Source organism: Rhineura floridana, chromosome 3 (assembly GCF_030035675.1).
Source record: "Rhineura floridana isolate rRhiFlo1 chromosome 3, rRhiFlo1.hap2, whole genome shotgun sequence".
Taxonomy (NCBI): Eukaryota; Metazoa; Chordata; class Lepidosauria; order Squamata; family Rhineuridae; genus Rhineura; species Rhineura floridana.
In genome coordinates this window covers 23,863,704-23,884,656 of record NC_084482.1, presented here as the reverse complement: position 1 = coordinate 23,884,656, position 20,953 = coordinate 23,863,704, and the positions used below count along the sequence as shown (strand labels likewise).

The window sequence follows — 20,953 nt, the reverse complement described above, 5'->3', positions numbered from 1 at the left end:
TCTAGAATAAAATGTCATGTTTATGTAGCCATAGGCTGCTGCAATCCTATCCCTAGGGAATAAGCCCCACTGGACACAGTGGGAATTACTTCTGAATAAAAATGCAGAGGACTGCACAGTTAGTTCTTTCAATAGACTATGCACTGCAACAATGTTACACTACCATTCTGTTTCAAAGCTGCACCCCCTCCCACACACACATCTGGATACAAACTGAAAAAGGCGGCTGTTATCTTCTCTGGCAGGCGTGATCTCAACCATTCAGACAAAGACCTTACCACACCTGCCGGCCATCTCCTGTAAGCCAAGCAGTTCCAAGCGGGGCCATAAAGCTACTCCCAAGCTATCTGTCCTGCCTGGCTACGGATGGCATATGGAAGGGGTGAAGATCCCTTCCCATCCTCTCTTTCCTCACCATCTCCTGCCAGTTAGCCCCTTCGGAAACGTCTAACTTTCTGCCCTTTACTTCTTTCCATTCCTCCCTGTGCTCAGTTTCCCCTTTCTTCTTCATCTTCTTCTTTTAATCCCTCTCTGTGCTTGCTCCCCTCCTCTCTTTCTCCCCCTCGAAAGGCTGAGAAAAGGAGGGTGGTGGAGGAGGAGGATGAAACCCCAGTCTGAAGATGTTGACTACTTCCCCTCTGCAGCACCACCACCACCACCACAGGCCCTCCTCCTTTATTGGATACTAGCGGGTCCTCAAAGGCTCCCAGGCTGTAATTAGAGGGTGGATCCTGTAAAGCAGAGGAGCTCTCTCTCTCTCTCCCCCCCCCGTCTCTTCCAGCCCGCTCTCTCTGTCTTGCGCGCTCTCTCTCTTTCAAAACTCTGCAGCAAACCCCTCAGGCTGGGACAGCGATGGCATCGCCACTGCTTGAGGTAATCTCCGTCTTGTGCGTGGTCAGGGGCCCTAAAGAGCCCTGACTTGAAGCAATCTGGAGCTTTTGTCAGACCAGGTGGAAAGTAAAGTCAAAACCTCAAGGAACTGAGAAAAGTAAGGCGCAATCTAACTTTATTATTTCTTTCTCTCCCCCCCCCAATTTCCTCCGTCCTTTTTAATTTTATTTTGAAAAGTATTTCAATCTTCTAAATACCTCAAGAAGAAAATCTGTAATTTCAGGGATTGGGGGAAGGTGGCCACACTGTATTTAACCCAAAAAAGCGCTCGGCGGCAGGGAGATTGTATCAAAGGTTAGCAAAATAGACGTAGGATGTTTTGCCGGAACTTTTATAGAGTCCATGTGATGTTCTAGGGGTACAGCCCCCCTGAGCTGCCTAGTATTTGTCATCTGTATTTAGTTTGTCACGGAGGGGTACTTTTTTATTTTTTAAAGTAACTATTCATTTCCTCGTGTGCGTGTGTGTGCTGTGATTCCCCCCCACCCAAAATTAGATGAACTGCAAATGTTTCAGCAATCTGATTTTGAAAGAGAGGAGTTGTGTTCCAGTGAAACTGTTTTTGTTCTGAGATATCTTCCCCCACCGCTGGCTTCTGGAGCAAGGACTGAGAAACGGGAGGAAAACCGACTTTTCAGCCTCTGTATTCACAAATATTTAGGTTTTGGCTGAGGACAAAATCCTAATTCAGGGCTATTTTCAGATTTTATTGGCTACAGATATTTTCTTCCACACAGCTTTTCTGTTTACAATTTTGTTTTTAAGATTTGCTTTTTAAAACAACAACATCTAAAAAGCATGATATAAAGGTGTGGGGTTTGAGGATTTGAAAGGGTTAAGTTGATAACAAGCCATTTTAATTAAAAATAGGACTAATGATTGACTGGAAAATAAAACCAGCACTGAGCAGGGTTTTTTTTTAAAGGAACGGCAAGTTGTTTGAAGTTTGATTTAAAAAAAAAAGTTGTGAGCCATACAGGCTGGAAATAGGTGCATTAATAAGGTCATGTTCCACATTAAAGAAAAGCCTAGAGACACCCCTTCCATCAAGGCTAAAATGTGCAGCCTTGGAAAATGGGGAAGTAAAGGCAACGGATACCACCAAAGTAGTGGGATTTGGATTCCATTCTTGGAGTTAGACTAGACTTGGGTACTCCAAGCAAAAAGAACTCTTATTTGCTTCATGGAACACAACAAGATTCTCTTAAGTATCAGGGTTTAAGTGATCTCTAAAGGCATTTAAGATCAGCTCTGACACAAGTGATTCCTCTGTGTGTCTCCACTCTCTCTCTCTCTCTCCCCTTCCCTCTCTCAAATAATGGGGTTGCTCCTTGAAATCACTCGCACCACTAAGAATTCGGATTCAGTTATCAGGATTATGTCTGGATGGCTGATTAATTTGGCTGAAACATTTCCCTCCTTTCCAGAGGTTATTCTGTGTGCATTCCAAATTTAAATGATCCTTAGCATCTGTACAGTGCTTTAAAGTGTTCCCAGGTGTCATCTCACTAATACCACAACAATCCTGCAAGGTAGGCTAGTATTATTTTACCCCTTTATTGCAGACAAGAAGCTGAGGCTGAGAGATAGTGACTTGCTTGAAGCAGAAATAAGGTATGAAACTTTCTGGTCCACAGCTTAGCCCCTCTGCTTCACTAGGTCTCAAATGAAGTAGCTCAGTGCTCAGTTGAGTGAACAGGCCAAGGATGCATACTATACCTTTAAAACACATTCAAAGCACATCCCCCCACGAATCCTGAGAATTGTAGTTTACACCTCACAGAGCTACAATTCCTAGCACTCTTAAGAAACTATAGTTCCCAGTCTTCTTGAGGGGGGATGTGCTTTAAAGTTATGGTGTGTACACAGCCTTAATGTAAGTATAAGCCGGCAGCATTCAAGAGAAGACCCACAGACTGCCTGTGATCAAGGGGTGATGGACAATGAATAAATCCTGTTCATGTAAATCAACCTATTCTTGCATCACTGGAGGTCATCACGCCAGATTCCTTGCTGGTGAAAACTGCAGTTGCTCTGCTGAAATTGGACCTGATTCAGTGCTGGCTCCAGGATTTTGTGGGCCCTGGTGCAAAACACCCTTTGTGCCTACCCCCAACCTGGTAGAGGCTGGATATACAAACTGAGCATTGTCTTAGATTGCATCTGATCTTCTTGGATACTCTTTGCACAAAGTGGAACTGGTAGCACTGTTAGTATAGTGGGCCCTCTTCTGATCTTGCAGCCCTGGCAAATGCCCACATTTGACACTCTCTGGAGCTGGCCCAGGCTTGATTAATCACTGAGGTCTTTTGAACACATGAAGGTGCCTTATATTCTGTCAAGCCATTTCTAGACCCAGTGCCATCTGCTGTGGCTAGTGGTTGCTCTCAGGCAGGGCTTTTCCCCAGCACCTGCTACCCTATCTGATCATTAGCTGGAGATACTGAGGACTGAATATCTCTATGTAAGCACATGCTTTTCCACTGAGCTAAGGGCCCTTCCAAAATTTCTTCCAGTAGCATAAATTGTCCTTGTTGAAAGGGAATTAATTGTGGTTTAAAGTGGCTTTGTTCCATTGGTGTCCATGGGGCTAATTCTGCCATTGTGATAAATTGGAGTGCAGGAACGGTAAAGATTTCACTGACTGGGAAGCTATAGGGGAGGCTGTGAAACTTTGGTGGTGTAGTGGAAATAGAGATATGGGCTGTTTATTGCCTGCTGGCTAGTACAGGGAAGACTAAGCATTTGGAGTCCTGAATTCTATGCTCTTAGTTTGGAAGGGGACTTGGATTTAATGGGCTGAAAACCCAAGAGGCTTTTTTTTGCCTTCTTTTTTGCCTGTTTGGATCAAATACAACTGGGTAATCTCAGCCATTCCCAAACTGTACACTGGGGCACACTGATAAACTGCAAGAAAAGTGCTAGTGTTCCACAAGATGGAAGATACAAGTAATTAGAGGCTCGTATGAGTCCAAAGCATCCACTCATAGAGGTGGCTGCCTGCTGTGTCTCTGTATGATTCACTGCCTTGCCTCCATCCAATCAGCCTCCTCATCTCTACATTGGATATGACTGGAGCAGGGTAGTGCCCTGGTAGGTAGGTAGGTAGGTAGGTATTTTATTTATCAGAATTTATATACTGCTTGATTGTAAAAAAAATCCTTTTAAATGGTTGATAAGAAACATTAAAGTTACCAATTTTAAGTAAAAGTAATTAAACATTTAAAAAAACAATTAAAACATCAATACACTAAAGAAGAGTTTAAAACACAACAAAATCTATGTGTCTGGGTAGGCTTGCCTAAACAGAAATGTTTTAAGCAGTGCTCAAAAGAATACATCGAAGGCATCTGCTTCAAGTCAATAGGTGGTTGTTGTTGTTGTTATGTGCCTTCAAGTTGATTATGACTTATGGCAACCCTATGAATCAGCGACCTCCAATAGCATCTGTCATGAACCATCCTGTTCAGATCTTGTAAGTTCAGGTCTGTGGCTTCCTTTATGGAATCAATCCATCTCTTGTTTGGCCTTCCTCTTTTTCTACTCCCTTCTGTTTTTCCCAGCATTACTGTCTTTTCTAGTGAATCATGTCTTTTCATTATGTGTCCAAAGTATGATAACCTCAGTTTCATCATTTTGGCTTCTAGTGACAGTTCTGGTTTAATTTGTTCTAACACCCAATTATTTGTCTTTTTCACAGTCCATGGTATGCACAAAGCTCTTCTCCAACACCATGTTTCAAATGAGTTGATTTTTCTCTTATCCGCTTTTTTAACTGTCCAATTTTCACATCCATACATAGAGATCGGGAATACCATGGTCTGAATGATCCTGACTTTAGTGTTCAGTGATACATCTTTGCATTTGAGGACCTTTTCTAGTTCTCTCATAGCTGACGTTCCCAGTCCTAGCCTTCTTCTGATTTCTTGATTATTGTCTCCATTTTGGTTAATGACTGTGCCAAAGAATCGATAATCCTTGACAAGTTCAATGTCCTCATTGTCAACTTTAAAGTTACATAAATCTTCTGTTGTCATTATTTTAGTCTTTTTGACATTCAGCTGTAGTCCTGCTTTTGTGCTTTCCTCTTCAACTTTCATCAGCATTCATTTCAAATCATCTGGTTTCTGCTAGTAGTGTGGTATCGTCTGTATATCTTAAATTATTGATATTTCTCCCTCCAATTTTCACACCTCTGTCTTGGTCCAATCCTGCTTTCCGTATGATATGTTCTGTGTATAAGTCAATAGGTAGGGAGTTGCAAAGTGTCAGTGCTGCCACACCTATAGCGACACAGCAGAATGGGGTACACAGGGAGCTGCCTATGGCATCTCTGCACGAGTCACTGCTACAGTTCCATTGTAACAGTTTCCAAAGATATAACCATGTTAGTCTTTTGAAGCAAAAACAACAAATGGTCTTGTGGCACTTTAAAGTCTAACATGACTTTCTGATGCTTTTGCTAGGGGATGCTTCCTTCTAATCAGACACCTTTTGGAGTGTAGGAGTAAAGGGAGCTTCCAATTTTAATACAGAAAAAAAGTATTTCTTCACTATCAGATGTTTGGAAACCTCTGTTACCTCCTCTTCCTGGGTTTTGCCATTAAGTAAGTCACTGCCTTCTTTAGCAAACTGCAATATTGCAATGGAGTATCTAATTAGATAGCATTTTGTTAATTTGCAGTCCTGTTTGTCAAAAGTGAAGAGAGGAACTAAGGAAGCTAATGTTTATTTAGTCCCCAGCATCCAATGCACACTTACACCTAGAAGCAAGTTCAATTGAACATGGGCGTTACTTTTATCTATAATTTAAGACCGGGCTGGGGAACCTGTGGCCCTCCAGATGTTGTTGGACTCCAACTCCCATGATCCCCAGCCAATATGGCCAACAGTCAGGGATGATGGGAGTTGGAGTCCAGCAACATCTAGAGGGCCACAGGTCAACCGCTCCTAATTACCCTAAGATATTTGTAGTCTGCCCTTCACCCAAGGGTCTCAGGGTGGTACACAATTAACATTGAAATAATAATTAACAATAAAAAAATTAAAACAAAATAAATAGGAGAATATTGCAAAATTAACAACAGTCACAGATAAATCAGGCAACAGAAGCAAAAATAGAATGTCACCATATACTTTATCCCTCCTCAAAAGGCCTGGGCAGGGTTCTTTGAGTAAACATGCAAAGAATCAGGTTGCCCATTTGGCTGTTCATTTAGTCAATTCATTAAATGCCAGGAGCTGGATGAGTCCCTGACCAACAGTGGTTTACCTCGAACAAAGTTTTTTGGGGGGCTGCATATAGTAGTCACTGCATCACCCAGAAGATGTCAACCCAGCACACATTGCTCAAGAATTGCTGCTGATTGTAATAGAAACCATTAACCCTGTGTATGTTTAATTATTAAGAAATTTATATACTGCTCTTTGCAAAATGCTCTACATTGCATCACCATGCAAGACAAGAACTTAAAAACAATTATTTCAATACCACTCATAATAAAAGTGGCAGTGTCAAGTGATTGATAAATTACTTCAGTCATAGCTCCCCTCATCTAAAAGCCTGCAGGAAGAGGTGCGTCTTCACCTTTTTCTAAAAAGAAAACCCAAATCCTTGGGCTTGTATCCAGTGTAGTCCCCTTCCCTTGCTCAAGGGTTTACGCTTGTGCTATGGAACTTTCCTCCTTCCCCTTGTGTACCCCCTAAATCTGTTCTGGGTTTTCCCCAAACCTCTGGAGCAGATTTGGGGAGGGTGCAGGATATGCACGGGGGGGGGAAGTTCTGTTAAATAAAGGTAAATCCTTGCACTAACGGAATGGATGCTGTCCATGGTATGGCTAGGGGTACCTCCATGGGGAGTGTGTTCCACAGATGTGAAGCTGCCACCAGTCACATGGCAAGCCTGTTTCTCACCTCACAAACCATTTTAAATGTCCTGCTAATGGCTTTTCTTGTTGACTTCTCTTTTCCATCGTTTTTTTTCCTCTTCAGAAGCTTTTGTATTACCTATATTGCAGCAAAGCTGGTGTGACCCTCCTTCCATTTGTGCTGGATTTTATTAGCACCACTGAAGCTCGAAGAGACAGTAGCATTACCCCACAGAAAAGGGGTCTCCAACTTGAATAACTCTATTGGTGGAAAGGGTGGAGAACAGAGAGGCCGAGTTATTGGGCTTTTATCATGATTTGCTTGCACAAAGCTTATGCAAAGGTTAGACTATGTCTGGTCTTTATTGAGGTTTTGGTGTGATTTGTTCGAGGGATGGTGATATAGCACTGGGCATTCATCCTGATTTGCTTACGGGGTAGTCACTTGTCATTCGTTCATCCCACACTCTTCAGTGCATTTTCCTGTTGATTTCCAAACCTCAAAATGTCCTTTTTTTAAAAAAAAAAAAGTAGGTTTGTTGTACTAGGGCAGCAGAGCATTTTAATCCATTTTAATTGTGTAAACCCATATGTGCGGTACACACTTGAATCCCTCCTGCAAAATAATGCCAGTCTTGAGGCACTAATAGAATCAGGTATACAGAGATGGAGTTGGTCATCATCAGCAAATAGGCTCAAAGGCTAAAGTGTTTCGGGTTTTTTCATTTAGGAAAAAAAAGGAAAGATAGAGAAGGTATGGGGAACCCTCTGTGGCCCTCCAGATGTTGTTTGACTCCAGTGCCCATCAGCCCCAGCCAGCATGATCAATGGTCAGAGGACAGGAGTTGGAGTCCAACAGCATCTGGAGGGTATGGGTTCCCCACCCCTGTGATAAAATGATGAATGGTCTGGAGAAATTAAAGAGGAAGAAAGTACCTCCCTCTCTTTGATAGTTGAACTCAGGTTCACCAGATCAAATTGACTGGCAAGGGCAGTGGTAGAGTTAGGTAATGTTTGGGTGCCTCCATCCAGACTGTCACTGTTTTGCATGAGCTAATCAAGCGCATACCATAAATGTAAGTTTGTACAATTAAAGTGGACAAAAGTGTCCTGTTGCCCATGTGAAACAAATCCATTTTGAAAAATAATCAGACTTTGGGGGATTTGGAAAGTGATGGGGACATGTGTTGAAGAGTTGAATGCGTGCCCTGTGCCATTCCCAAATCTGCTCTAGAGGCTTTTGGGAAAACCCAGAACAGATTTAGCGGGGGGGGGCGTAGAGAGAACGTGCCATTGCACAGGGAGAAATCCTTGTGCTGATGGAATTATTTGGTTAGCACTATGTTGAATATGACCCTTACACTCTGAGCTTAATTGGCTTCATGGGGAGCCCTTCTTTAGATGGTAATGCACATGACTTCCCTTACTTCAAGTGATAAGCCAGCCAGCCTTCCTTTTTGGCACCACTGGGAAGTGGTATCAAAAAATGACAAAATAAAGTATTTCTTTGCACAGTGCATAACTGACTGGCAGAATTAATTGCCACAAGATGTGGGGACAGCTGATAGCTTTGAAAAAAGGAGGAGACAAACTCATGGAAGATAGATCTAACGAAGGCTATTAGCTGTGATAACTGTGATGGAATCACTATCTTCAAAGGGTGAATGCCACTGAAAACTATTTGCTGGGAAACAACAGAGGGTTTTTGCCTTCTTGCCCAGCTTGTGAGCTCCCTGGAGCATCTGATTGGCTACTGTGGGAATCATATGCTAGGCTAGATAAACATTTGGTTTGATCCAGCAGGGACCCTTTTTATTAATACCTAAGAACGTGGATGCTGAAGCTGCAGGATTCAATGAATGTCTAAAAAGGGAGTATAGGATCAGGCCAAACTCTGTGGCACAGGTCAGATTCAAGTGTAAGTATCCCAGGGCCAAGATGAACTCTCTTTCCCATTGGAGGGGAAACTCTGATTACCCTAGAAGTTGTCGGACTACCCTTCCCATCTTCCTTGACCATTGGCCATGCTGGTTTGGACTGATGGGAGTTGGAGTCCAACAACATCCCAGAGAGATGGCTGCTCAGAGTTTTTGTGAACACCTTCAGGGAAGCAAACTCAGGCCTAAATCTACGCATGTAATAGAATGAGGTGGGAGAATCTTGAGGCAGCAGAATGAGCTGCACTGTACCACTTCAGACAGGCAGTGAGAGAATCAAATCTTGTAACTCGCCTTTCCGTGTTTTTAAGAAGCATTCCACATAGTAAACTGGCGCAGCAGAGGAGTGTGCTGTGTGCTGGAACACTTCTCCTGCTGTAGGGATGGGGGAGAAATTAGATTCAGTTCACATTAAAAGGTGTAGCTACCAACTTCAGTTTCCAAAGCACCATGCAAGCCAAAACTCAGCCCGTCTTTCAAAATTCACACTTCTCCAAATTTTGCAATGCAGTTCTCTAGCCAAGTAATTGCAAAAATGTATACACTGGGGTAGAATGTGCATAAAAATGCATTATATTAGGGGAAATTGCTTTGCAAAAATGCATACAAAATGTGTATATCAGGAGAAATTCACACTAAAACAATGATTTTTTATTAAATTGCAAACTGATGTGGAAATGTGGAGAACGAAATTTAAGACTGGAAAAGTGAGAAACTGAAATGGACAGATTTGCCCATCCTTATGTGTTTTGTGTTTTGTTGTGCATTTTACTTGCAGAGAGTTACAGTGTTTTGAAAAAATATAGAAGAGCATTCAAAAATGGCATGTCTCCCCTGCAGTCTGAAGCCCACTCTGCTATATCACAATTCTCCTGCAGCCTCAGATCAGACCTAAGGCACAGTTTTCTAAGGGAAGCCCATTCCATATCTGAACTATTTGTAGAAAGTTATAGCTGAGGCTCCAGCCCAGCCCTAGTAACTGGCAACGAGTCACATGCAACAAACTGGTGGACATATACGTATTCCCCCTATTTTCATCAAACAGATGCATCCCACCAATTCAGTGGGGCCTCACGGAAGCTGGGCTTCGGCACTAATGTTTAACCTAAATCTAACTTCCTGTGATTTAAGCTCTTCAATTAGCAGATAAAGTGGTGAGAGGAAATCGAATCCTCTCCTCTTTCTGCCATCCTTTTAAATCTTTTAAATTGTTAGCACATTTAATCATTTTTTAATCTAAACCAGGGTGGATAATCTTTTTTTTGTCTCAAGGGCCACATTCACCCTTGATCAGTCCTCCAGGGACCACATGCCAGCAGTGTGGTGGCTAAAAATTTGTGTGGCTACGCCACATCCTCTCACACACTCTTGCATGCATGCATAGGGCACCGGACACACACACACACACACACGCACACACACACACACACAGAGGCAGATACATATGTGGCACACAGCCATCCCTCCTCTGTAGATCCATGCAGATCAGGTGAGGAGTGAGGTTATCACCGTGTCTCCATTCATCAAATAGTTCTTTCCATAAAAGAATTCCATAGAAAGTGTGTAAAATGTGACAGTCTTACAGGTATAGAGTTTTAGTTTTTGTATAGTATATGTGCTTGGGGAAGCAGTTGCTTATTGCAGAAAAAAATCCCCCCTAATGTGTGGATTCATCACATATCTATATGCAGATTTCAAATTAATTTCTACCAATCTCTTCCCTAGTGTAACTAGTGAAATGAACCTTGCAGAGCAATCCTATGCATGTCTTATGAGACATAAGCCCCACAAAATTCAGTGAGGCATACTCTCCGCTGGATGTATGTATGTGTATATTGTTAGCACCTGCTGTACAAAACAATTTCCCTTTACATCAAATTGGCTAACAACTTGGGGTTCATGCTAGCCTGGATTGTTGGGGAGGGGGTATTGTTCGTTGGGGACTTGCCTTCACAGTTCGTGTAGGTTGGCTTGCTTTCTTGAGTCACCTAGAGAAATTTCCTGGCATGATCTTTCTGTAAAACATTTGCTCTGTGGTCTGGGTTGTATAGCTTGATATGATTTGGGGGCTAATGGTAGTTGATGTTGCTGGACTACAACTCCCATCTTCCCTGCCTATGCTTGCTGGGGCTGATGGGAATTGTAGTTCAGCAATATCAAAGGTTCCCAACCCATGAAGTAGGGGGAAATGGTTGGGGGAAAGATTGCTGGGCGTGGGGGGATGACAGCCAGGGGAAGGGTTATACCAGGAAAAGGGGGGGAGGGCAGTACCATTCCTAACTAACAAGAATAAAGAAGAATGGGTTACCTCTTTGTTTGCAGGAAGGGTTAATCTCTCTTCACTGGCTTCTGCCCCAAAAATCCTATCCCCCACCTCATTGCCCCCCACCCACCAACTGCTTGTAGAGTAGATGGGGCCTAAGTTCTTAGATCTATGTATGTATTTGTGTTAACTAAAGAATATTTAGGCATAGTTATTGCTGAGGCAGTTGGTGTCTGAGCCATGTCACTTCAGACTGCAGGTGAGGGCTCAGAGGAATGAGCCCCCCCTTCTCTCCACATAGAAAGCTAGCATGCCAGCATAACATTCTTCCTGACTAGGTCTCTGTCTATAACAGAGTTTTTTCCCCCCTCAGTGGGGAAGCATTTCATTATGAGAACCCTTGGTTGCATTCTGAACTGGTACAAGCCAGGCACAAGTTTCTTACCTCCTCAGTGAGAACAAGGCCCTAGTTTCAGATTCCCTGTAGAGGAGATTATCTTTCCAGGCCTAGTTGCAGCAGTAAAGTTGAACAGTTTGGCCCATTCAGACCTCCAACAATGGGAGAATGGGTTATGAAAATGGAAAAGCGGAACCCAATGGGTAGAATTATTGATGAAGTGGGAAATGGTACCGTTCAACATTTCTGATGTGCAATTTGGTTCTTGTTCTCTCATGTTTTCATATAGTCCAGTCAAACCATTGCTTCTTATCTGGCTTTTACTGGGCTTATTGAATAACTGGGCTCTATATACGGGACTGTTTTCCTCCATATGGGAATGTCATCAGGCTACTGCAGTGTCTTTGCTATTCTGCGCTGTGTGTGTATACACACACCCACACCCACATATATGTATATATATGTGTATATCAACAGCTGGCAGTGGCTATTATAGTATCCAGAGCTAATTGCTCTTTTATGGGGATTAACAAAATCATCTAAATATTAGACCCTTAAATATTAGACAGGCGCCATCTCTGTTAACTTTTCGGCGCCTATTGAACTTCCTTTTTCAACAAGCCTTTTAAGTTGAGGCTTTATCCCAGTCTGCTTCTGTGTTGGAATTGCTTTTCAATTTTCAAACTTTTTTTTAAAAACAACAACAGGGTTTTTAACCTTTTTTAAAAAAAAAGTTTTGAAAGCTTTTAAAAAAAGTTTTGAAAGATGTATTGTTTTAATATATTTCAAAGTCTGTTTCTATGATGTTTTTTTAGTGCTTTTCTTTGCTGCCCTGGGCTGCTGCTGGGACGAAGGGTGGGATATAAATAAAAATAATAAATGAATAAATAAATAAATCGATGTTTACAAAGCAAAATAAAAGTGAAGAGAGACCTACTATTTCTCCTTTCTCATGATGAAAGAACCTGAACGGGTTTTTTTTAAAACGCAAATAATTTTTCTGTGGAACTCCTTGCTACAGGATTTTTTGAGTTCAGTGATATAAAATAGTTTACCAAAGAAGCCAACAAATGTTGGGAATACAGAAAGTAGCTATTGACCAAAAATGTCAGGAGAATGAAATCTGTTCTTAGAAATCTGATTTCTAAAAATGACAATGAGCAAAGACAGGAAGATGTTTCTCTCTGTTAACAATCCATTTAGTGTGATGGGTTGTTCAGCCCATCCCTATGAGACCACGTCCTGTTGTTCATCCAAAGCGAATTGAAATAGTGGAGCACTGCATAATTATCTCAGTGAGGATCCAAAGAAGACTTTTCTCAAACAGCCGTTCCTCCTGGCAGACTGTTTTTGAAATGAAGGGTTTTTTTTTATAAACAATTTGTGATACAGCACAATGGCCAGCTGTTCAAGGAAAAAGAGAAAAATAAATCTGCTGGGGTACGCATGTCCCTTATGACAACCTAAGCAGTTCTCCGGAACCAATGTCCTGATTCATGCATCTGTATGCTTTGTCTTATTTCTCTCTGTTTGATCTGTTGCTGTATATGTGGTGATGGGCAGCTGAAATAGGGAACTTTGTTAAAAAGATTTTGTTGGATGCAATGATGTGAAAGTCCTGTCTGCCTGCAACAGTCCAGTCACACATGCAGCTCATCACTTGACGTTGTAAGTCATCAAGTGATGGACAGACCCACATGTGTGAACCGGTCCTATGTCTTGCTCTGGCCCAGTTCAGCAGTGATAATTTTCTTAGGTCCTAACAAGCAGCAACTGGAAATTCCCCCCACCCCTTTTCTCAGGGCATCTTCTTGTTCACCTTTCTTTTGATTTCTGGAGATGGAAAGCTCCAGGCTGTTTAAGAGGCCAGAGGTCAAAATGCAGGTGCGATTCTATTCTTCTCATCCCACACCCCATCCTATGGACAACTCCCTTTGATCTCTCTCGTGAATTTCCCAGAACAAAGATTCCAAAGAATTCCCCAAGGAGCAATGATGCTGCCATTTATACCAAGATTTTACAAGCTGTATATGAGTGGGTTTCTCAGTTCATGGGTCACGGACCAAAAATGAGTCAACAGGATTGGAAAGAAAGGATGACATTTCTTGAGTTTTGTTTCCTCCAGCTCCTGTCAGCTATGAGAATGCAACTCTGTTTTCCATACGGTGCCTAACTCCAGAACAACAAATATCAGCACTAAGTGATTTAGATTCTGGAGCAATGTAATGATGGTTGAGGAGTTATTTAAACTTGATAATCACTTGTTACCTGAAGGTCTCCAAACAACTTACAACACATTAAAAACATAAATATAAATACATAACACCACAAATCCATAAAACAGAACAGGTAGTATTAATACAGGTAGCACATGCAGATCCCAATTAATGTCAGCACAATACAGTATTAACAGCAAAGCCAGAATCTGTTCTTAAAAGCTTTCATACATTCCCTAAGGTAAGGATGACAAACTGACACCCTGTTGGCCGCATCTTGACCTTTTTGCAATTTTCTGTATCTCCCATCATCCCTGACCATTGATCATGCTGGCTGGGGCTGACAGGAGTTGGAAGTGCAGCAATGTCTGGAGGGCCACAGCTTCCCCAGCCCTGCAGTTGTGTCAATACCATGTTAGCAGCATGTCTCACTGGCAGACCAGAGCTTCAAATAACTGGACTAAACTTAAACAACAAAAAATCATATGAGGAAAACAGAACAGAACATGAAATCAGGCATATAAAGCAATAAACATGCCCCCCACACTGGAATGGTAACTTAGTCGAAACTCTAGCTTAACTACTATAGTTGGAAAAAATGCTGTGTCAGGATGATATGCTTAGGTAACATCATCTCAAACAAAGATATTGTAGGCATATTTATTAGGGCTGGCCTCTATCTTTAAGCAGAATGATACAGCCTCCCTCAGATGGCAGATTTTGGGGTACCATTAAAGATCAGCAATTTGTTGGCTATTTTTTACAGTGTAATCCTATTCACGTTTACCCATATAAGTTCTACTATGTTCAGTGAAGCTTACCCCCAAGTACAGGGAGCCACACTTTATAATTACATTTTACCACCACTGGAGGGGGTACCATGTGACTTCTGCCTCATCTTGGGCTCTCTCTCTCGGAGAACCAAGCAAGGCTCTCTCAGTCTGGATTCCAGCAGCAAAGGGGGAAAATACACTACCTTTTTTATATATGAGAAAAGCTTCTAATTTCAATTGTGTAGATGGTGACCTCATGAGACAGTTGGTTTTGAACCATTCCCAAAGAAAGTTGGTTACATCTCAGACTAGATGTAGACTTATTTAATACCTAGACTGAGTCCCTGCTGGGAGCTAAGAGAAGGAGACAGATAGTGCCCCAAGTGGCCCCTGTCTGCCAGGAGGCACTGAACCAGCCTTTCCCAACTAGTGGGCCACCAGATGTTGTTGGACCACAACTCCCATCAGCCTCAGCCAGCATTGCCAATGGTCAGGAAAGATGGGAATTGTGGTCCAACAACATCTGGTGGCCCAATAGTTGGGAAACGCTGCGACTGACTGAACAGTGTAATAATTAAAGAACTAGCTGAATTTACATTATAGAGCAACAGTTGTCCTGGTCTGAAAAGTGGAAGGACTGTGGTTCAATGGCAGTGCAATTGCTTTGCATACAAAAGGGTCTCTGGTTCAACCCCTGTGCCATCTCCAGGTAGGGTTTGGAAAGAACCCTGTCTGAAACTCTGGAGAGCCTTTGCCAGTCAGCGTGTAGACAGTAAGGTGGACCATTAATCTGACTCGGTATAAGGCAGTTGGCTATGTTCCTATGAAAAGCCTTTTGATCTGGTAGGCTGTCATTGCACAAAATGGCTGGACTCTGGTGGAAAAGAATATAGGTTTCCCTGCATTCAGATACAAAATACAGTGTATCCTGTGATGAGAGCTGAAAACGTAAGTTGTTTATTTTTATTATTTAAATTTGTATCCTGCCCCTTCCTCCCGAAAGAGCTACTTAATAAAAGTGTAGCTCAGAGGGAGGTCATCTGGTAGATAGCATGCAAAAAAAAGATCAGTAGCCACACATACATTGTAATGAAGCTGGTGGCCTGGAAAAGCCTATGGCAGGGATAGCCAACAGGGTGCCCTCCAGATCTTTTGGAATATAACACTCATCATCCTTAATAGTTGTTGGTTGGGGCTGATGGGAGTTGTAGTCCACAATTCCTGGAAGGTATCATATTAGCTACCCCTTGGCTAAGGCATGCCCACTTAAGACCTTGCAATCTTGAGAACTCATTCAGTGTTTTTGCTAAAGCAGAATAGCGGCAAAGAACAGAGACGACACTACTCGTTTTGTATGTAAAAGTCTCGGGTTCAACTCATGACATCTCTCCAGTGAAAAAGGATGGGAAAGATCTCTGCAGAAGAACCACAGCAAGTCAATGGTACTAGTGTAGTTGTAACTGTGGTCTAACTGAGTCTCTCAAGGCAGCACCTTATATCTAGTACCTGTAAAAACGAGGCACTGCATTGCTGGGTGTGCCTGTGCAGCTGGTCGATTGTGCCACCTTTACTGTTCCTCTTGAACTAAAGATGGAGGACTGAGATCAGCAGTCCAGCTATGTGACCTGGATAGGCTGAAGTACACCTAAGCCCTGTCAAAGGAACCTCCTCTGTGCTAGAGGTTACTTAATTTCATTCTGACTGCTTTGGATGAGTTGTACTTAGAAAGATATGGCCTATACTTAAAATAAATAAAATAATAGCTTAGACTCCTTTGGTTGAATAGACTAACCGCCTTTGGTTGCCTGGACCTGCTGTGCATTTCTTCCTTGTGTTTAGATGGTATGTTGGCAGTCCCTAAGGATGTATGGGGTTTTTTTCCCTTTTGTTTTTTTATAATCTTTAAGAAGACATGCTCTGTTTGCAATCAAACTGGCGTGTCCCAAACAAATTCCTGTTGCTTTCCGTCACTCATATCAGGTGGAAAATAGAGTCACTGGGGCATCACCGGGTGATGAGTGCCGAGAGGACTAAGAAGCATTGGAAAGAAAACAAGGAGGATGTGAAATTGACAGCCCCCACATGGGGGCGGAATCCAGTGGGCTCTGATAGGGAGGGAGTGCTGTTTTGTTTTTCTAATCTTCCTATTGACATGGATTCTTTAGCTCACATTGATTCTCTGCTGGATTGCATGGTTGGCCAGGAAATTCTGCACTTGATGCTCACCATTTCTTATGTCCAGCTTGTGTCCATTGGCTCCTCCCATTAGAGAGTGATTCATCTTTTATTTTGCACTCCTGAGAGCCTTTCTGCTTATCTTTTTTACAGCACTGTGATGAAGGGGCCCCTTGATTCCAATACACATATGATTTAGATATTTCTTGTGTTGTCCTAAACAGAATGTTAGATTTCCTCCTGTAATTCCAATGAAGAATCTTGCCTCAAAGCAAACACTGCGCTCTGAACAAATTGGCTCAGTTAAAATGTAGTGGAAAAACATAGTTTCCCACTATAGAAATGAGCCATGGCAAGCTTTATGTTCACATTCTCCCCCTACCCTGTCCTCTGCTGTCCCCTTCTTTTGTGCCGGCAAGGAAGAGCCACTTTAGGTTTTTAATTAGCACAGTTCCCTGTGATAGCTGTAAACTATGTTTTTTTCCAGCTATAGTCTAACAAAATAGAAGCTGCTTTATATCATTGGCTCATCTAGCTCAGTATTGTCTACACTGACTGGCAGTGGCTCTTCAGAGTTTCAGAGAGGGTTCTCTCCCAGTCCTGCCTAGGGATGCTGGGAATTGAACCTGGGACCTTCTGCGTGCAAAGCAGATGCTCTATCACTGAGCTACGGCCCTTGCCATAACAAAGTAGGATCTGAAACCATGCCTTGATCCTGGTTAGTTGTCACAGTTTAAAGTTCAAAGAGAACAGTAGCTTACAATCAACAATGAAAGTTTTCATTCTCCTGCTTATAAGTGTGACAGAGTAAGAGAGGAGATGGGGCAGGGGGAGTGTGTGAACCTGAAGCTTGCTGCAGCTCATTCTCATAGTGGAAAACCATGCTTTCCCGTTATATCGGCAATCATGCTTCCTTATTTGAAGTGTCAGCAGATTCTATTGCCCACCTGAAGAAGCAGTGTGGATATCTGAGTTAAGTGAACCAGATTTAGTTTGGCAAAAAGTGTGCATGCCCATGCTTATTTTGTTAAGTTTCCTGCCTGAAAGACTTTTGCTGAACAAAGCAAAAGGAATATCTTATATTTTCAAATGTCCTTCAATGTGTTGATTGGTAATAGCACTGGGAATTCTCTGTTGGATATATTTAGATCCACCACCACTATAGAGCTATAGAATAATGCCTTTCTATAGCCCAAAGAAAGCAAATTGATGGTTGAACCACTTTATCTGTAGTGCAGACAAACCTATGCATCATTCCTTGTGCTCCAGGCAGGAACTGAATTAGACCAGGAGTCACCAGTGTTGCCCCTGTGGCTGCAATGTTGCCCTGGAGGTCTTCCCTTGGTGTCCAGAAAGCCTTTGAGCCCTCCTCCTCCTCTCACTGCTCCTTGGTTATGAGGTGGTGAGGGTGGTTATGTTTTTGTCTCTTGAAAAGTACATAGAACTGAAGGAGGAAGTTGGAAGAGTGACATTCTTTCCCACTTCCTCTTTCAGCTCTATGTGTTCAGATTAACTCTATTGGATCCAGCTTTCACCCAGATCCCTTGGAAAAACAAAGCATGTGCATGCACACCTTTTCTTACTTTCTGTCTCTTGGAAATGGGGGATGCTCTGGGAGATGAGTGACCAGAGGAGGTGGTGTTCATGGCACTTGCTCAAAAATCCAGATGTTCCAACAGGCCTAAAAAGTTTGGCTACCCCTGAACCAAACTTTTCTTGCCGTCCTAGCATGTCTCTGCCCTTCGGTGTTTTGTGTGAATACCTGTGGCTCTTGGAATCCCTTCCTTGATTTCTTGCTTCTCCTTGGGCTGAAATGGGGGCCTTGGTGCTCCCTTGCTTGGCCCCTTGCCCAGCCTAATAGCCAGTAAGATGTGGTAGCCAACCACCTTCCCCCAAACCAGATTTGCCCTCCCTCTGGCTCTGCTGACTTGCCCGTTATCCAAAGTGGCCTGTGTTTGTGCTGCAAAAGCAAGCAAGAATCTCCTGTCTGTTTGAACAGGCCGTGCTTGGCTTGAAAAAAGTAAATTCTGGGAGTGTAAGGGGAAGAATGTTTGTACAAAATCCCAAGACGACAACAACACTGGCAAATTAAAACAACTCTGCCAATACTGTGGGACACCAGGCTTGTGTGAATAAGCCAGCACTAAACTGACAACGTTATGTCTCAGGAGAGTCTGTAGCCAGCAGAACTTTTATTGATCTTGCCTGTGGTGAAAGCAAATGGACGGTAATCCCCCCCTCCTGCAAAGTCTTGTCTCCATTCGCTGGTGTTCTTGAGTCTGGGATGGGCTTGCTGTCTCCTCTCTTGGTTGTCTCAGAGTCCAGGAATGTCTTCAGGACACTGAAAAAGAAAAAGAAAAACCCAACAACCCACAAGCTGAAACCAACTAACAAAAGTGAAAGTGACCTTGTTAGAAGAGTTAGCTGGTTCTACTGTTACGGGTTTTGAAAGAAGGACATAGAGGGACAGAGGCTGTTGTCAGGTAGGACATAACTCTTTCTGACCCTTTGTTAGCATGTCTTAATGGGATCAGCTGTCAGTCAGTGTTTGCTCATTTTATTTATTTCACACTTAAATGGTGCTTCCTCTGCTCAGAGCAGGCCTCATGTGCCTTTTGACAGCCCATAGGGTATGGTCTGAAGGCTCATGAGGCCATCACTTTGCTGAAGCTAATGAGGTCAGGGTCTCATCAGAGCCTGGAGGGGACCGCCTGAGAACCACATGCATGCCATCTGAGGTTCCATGGATGGAAGAAATGCAGGATAAAAATACAAGGAAATGTTTGATAAATAAATAAAACTTCAAAATCAATAGTAAGAAACACATCTAACCATTTAAAATTGATATAAAAACAAACACAGCCCAAAAGATTTAAGCAGAAAAGCCAGCCAGCCCTCCACCCAAACAAACTGTAGTAGTCATTTGCCAGCATAAAACTACTTCTGAAAAGTCATGTGACCACCAGTGTGTGTTAAAAAGCCAGGAGAGATCTAGTCAGAATTGCTACCATTGGCATTAGATTCTACAAAGTAGGTGAGAAGGCATCACTCAATACTCTTAGAAGAAAGGTGGAGAACCAACGGCCTTCCAGAAGTTGGTCTCCAAGTCCCATCAACCCCAGCACCATGCCCCCCCCCAATAGTCAGGGAAGTTGGAAGTTGGAGTTCATCAACATCTGAAGGGCCACAGGCTCTCCTTTCCTGCTCGATAGAAATATCAAATACCACTGAGAGGTTCCAGATTTGTACTCCCATCTGTCCAAATCTAGTCAAAGATAATCCACTAGGGCAAAGGTGGAAGACCTGTGGTCCTCCAGATGTTGTTGGACTATAACTCTCATCATCCCTAGTCATTGGTGATGCTAGCTGGGGATGATGGGAGTTGGAGTCCAGCAACATCTAGAGGGCCACTGGTTCCCTGCTCATGTACTAGGGCAGCCAAAGCAGTTTCAGTCTCAAACCCTGCTCTAAACTGCCAGTGGCACTGGATCTGTGTAACAATGGAGATCAAACTGTTCCTCAGGTGGTTGCACAGAGGGCAGCAGTTCTGGGGAAGATCAAATAAGGAAGAAAAACCCAGGGCAACAGCCACTTTATATATCGTAAGAGTTGCAAAGTTAAAATTAGGTTTCTTATTGCCTCACTCCAAGATACATGTGCATGATACATAAAATTTATGATGGTTTACCATTGGACAAACCTCACTTTTGGAAGTTTCTACTTTTTTCTTTTTTAAATCTATCATTTTTGTTATGTTATTGAACAACAAGCGAAGTAAGAACATTGCAAGGGTACAGAAAGGAGGGATAATGGAATAGGCAGCCAGTATGGTATAGAGGTTACCACTAGGCTAGGACTGAGGAGATGTGGGCTATTGGAAGGTGCCATATAATGAGCTAGACCATTGGTCCATTTAGTACAACATTGTCTATTCTAAATAGCAGTGGCTCTTCTGAGTAGTATACAGGGGTCTTTCCCAACTCTACTCTGGAGATGCCAGAGACTGAACCTGGGACTTTTTGCATACAAAGCTTGTGCCTTGCCGCTGAATGATGGCCCCTCCCACAAATCCCCACTTGGCCATGAAGCTTACTGGATGACCTCAGACCAGTCATACCCATTCTTTCTCAGCCTAACCTAATGCACAAGGTTAACGAGATGATAAAAGGGGAAAGGGGAAGAATCTTGTGCCCTGCGGCTTGATCTCACTGAAGGAAGAATAAAATAAATGTGTAATTAACAGTTTTAAAAAACAAGGAGAAAAGGAGGTGGTTCTCTAAGATTCCTTTCCAGTGCAACTAAGGGCCTTTCTATGGGTCTTCAGTGGGATGAATCAGTAGTTCAGAGAAGATCGTATTGTGCTTCTACTGCACAAGAACTATGACTGGCAATTATGAGTGGCCTACTGGGAATGTGATTGGATTTGTAGGGAGA

At 42.7% G+C, this 20,953-nt stretch overlaps 1 protein-coding gene across 1 annotated transcript in view; it reads left to right on the top strand.

Moving 5' to 3' along the window:
• Positions 1-291: 291 nt before the first annotated feature.
• The window catches only part of SP7 (Sp7 transcription factor), a 58,721-nt gene continuing 38,059 nt past the window's right edge, over positions 292-20,953 (top strand). Inside the window, exon 1 of the mRNA XM_061615019.1 lies at positions 292-988. The gene's annotated coding sequence lies outside the window, so the exon portion shown is untranslated. The remainder of the gene's footprint in view (positions 989-20,953) is intronic.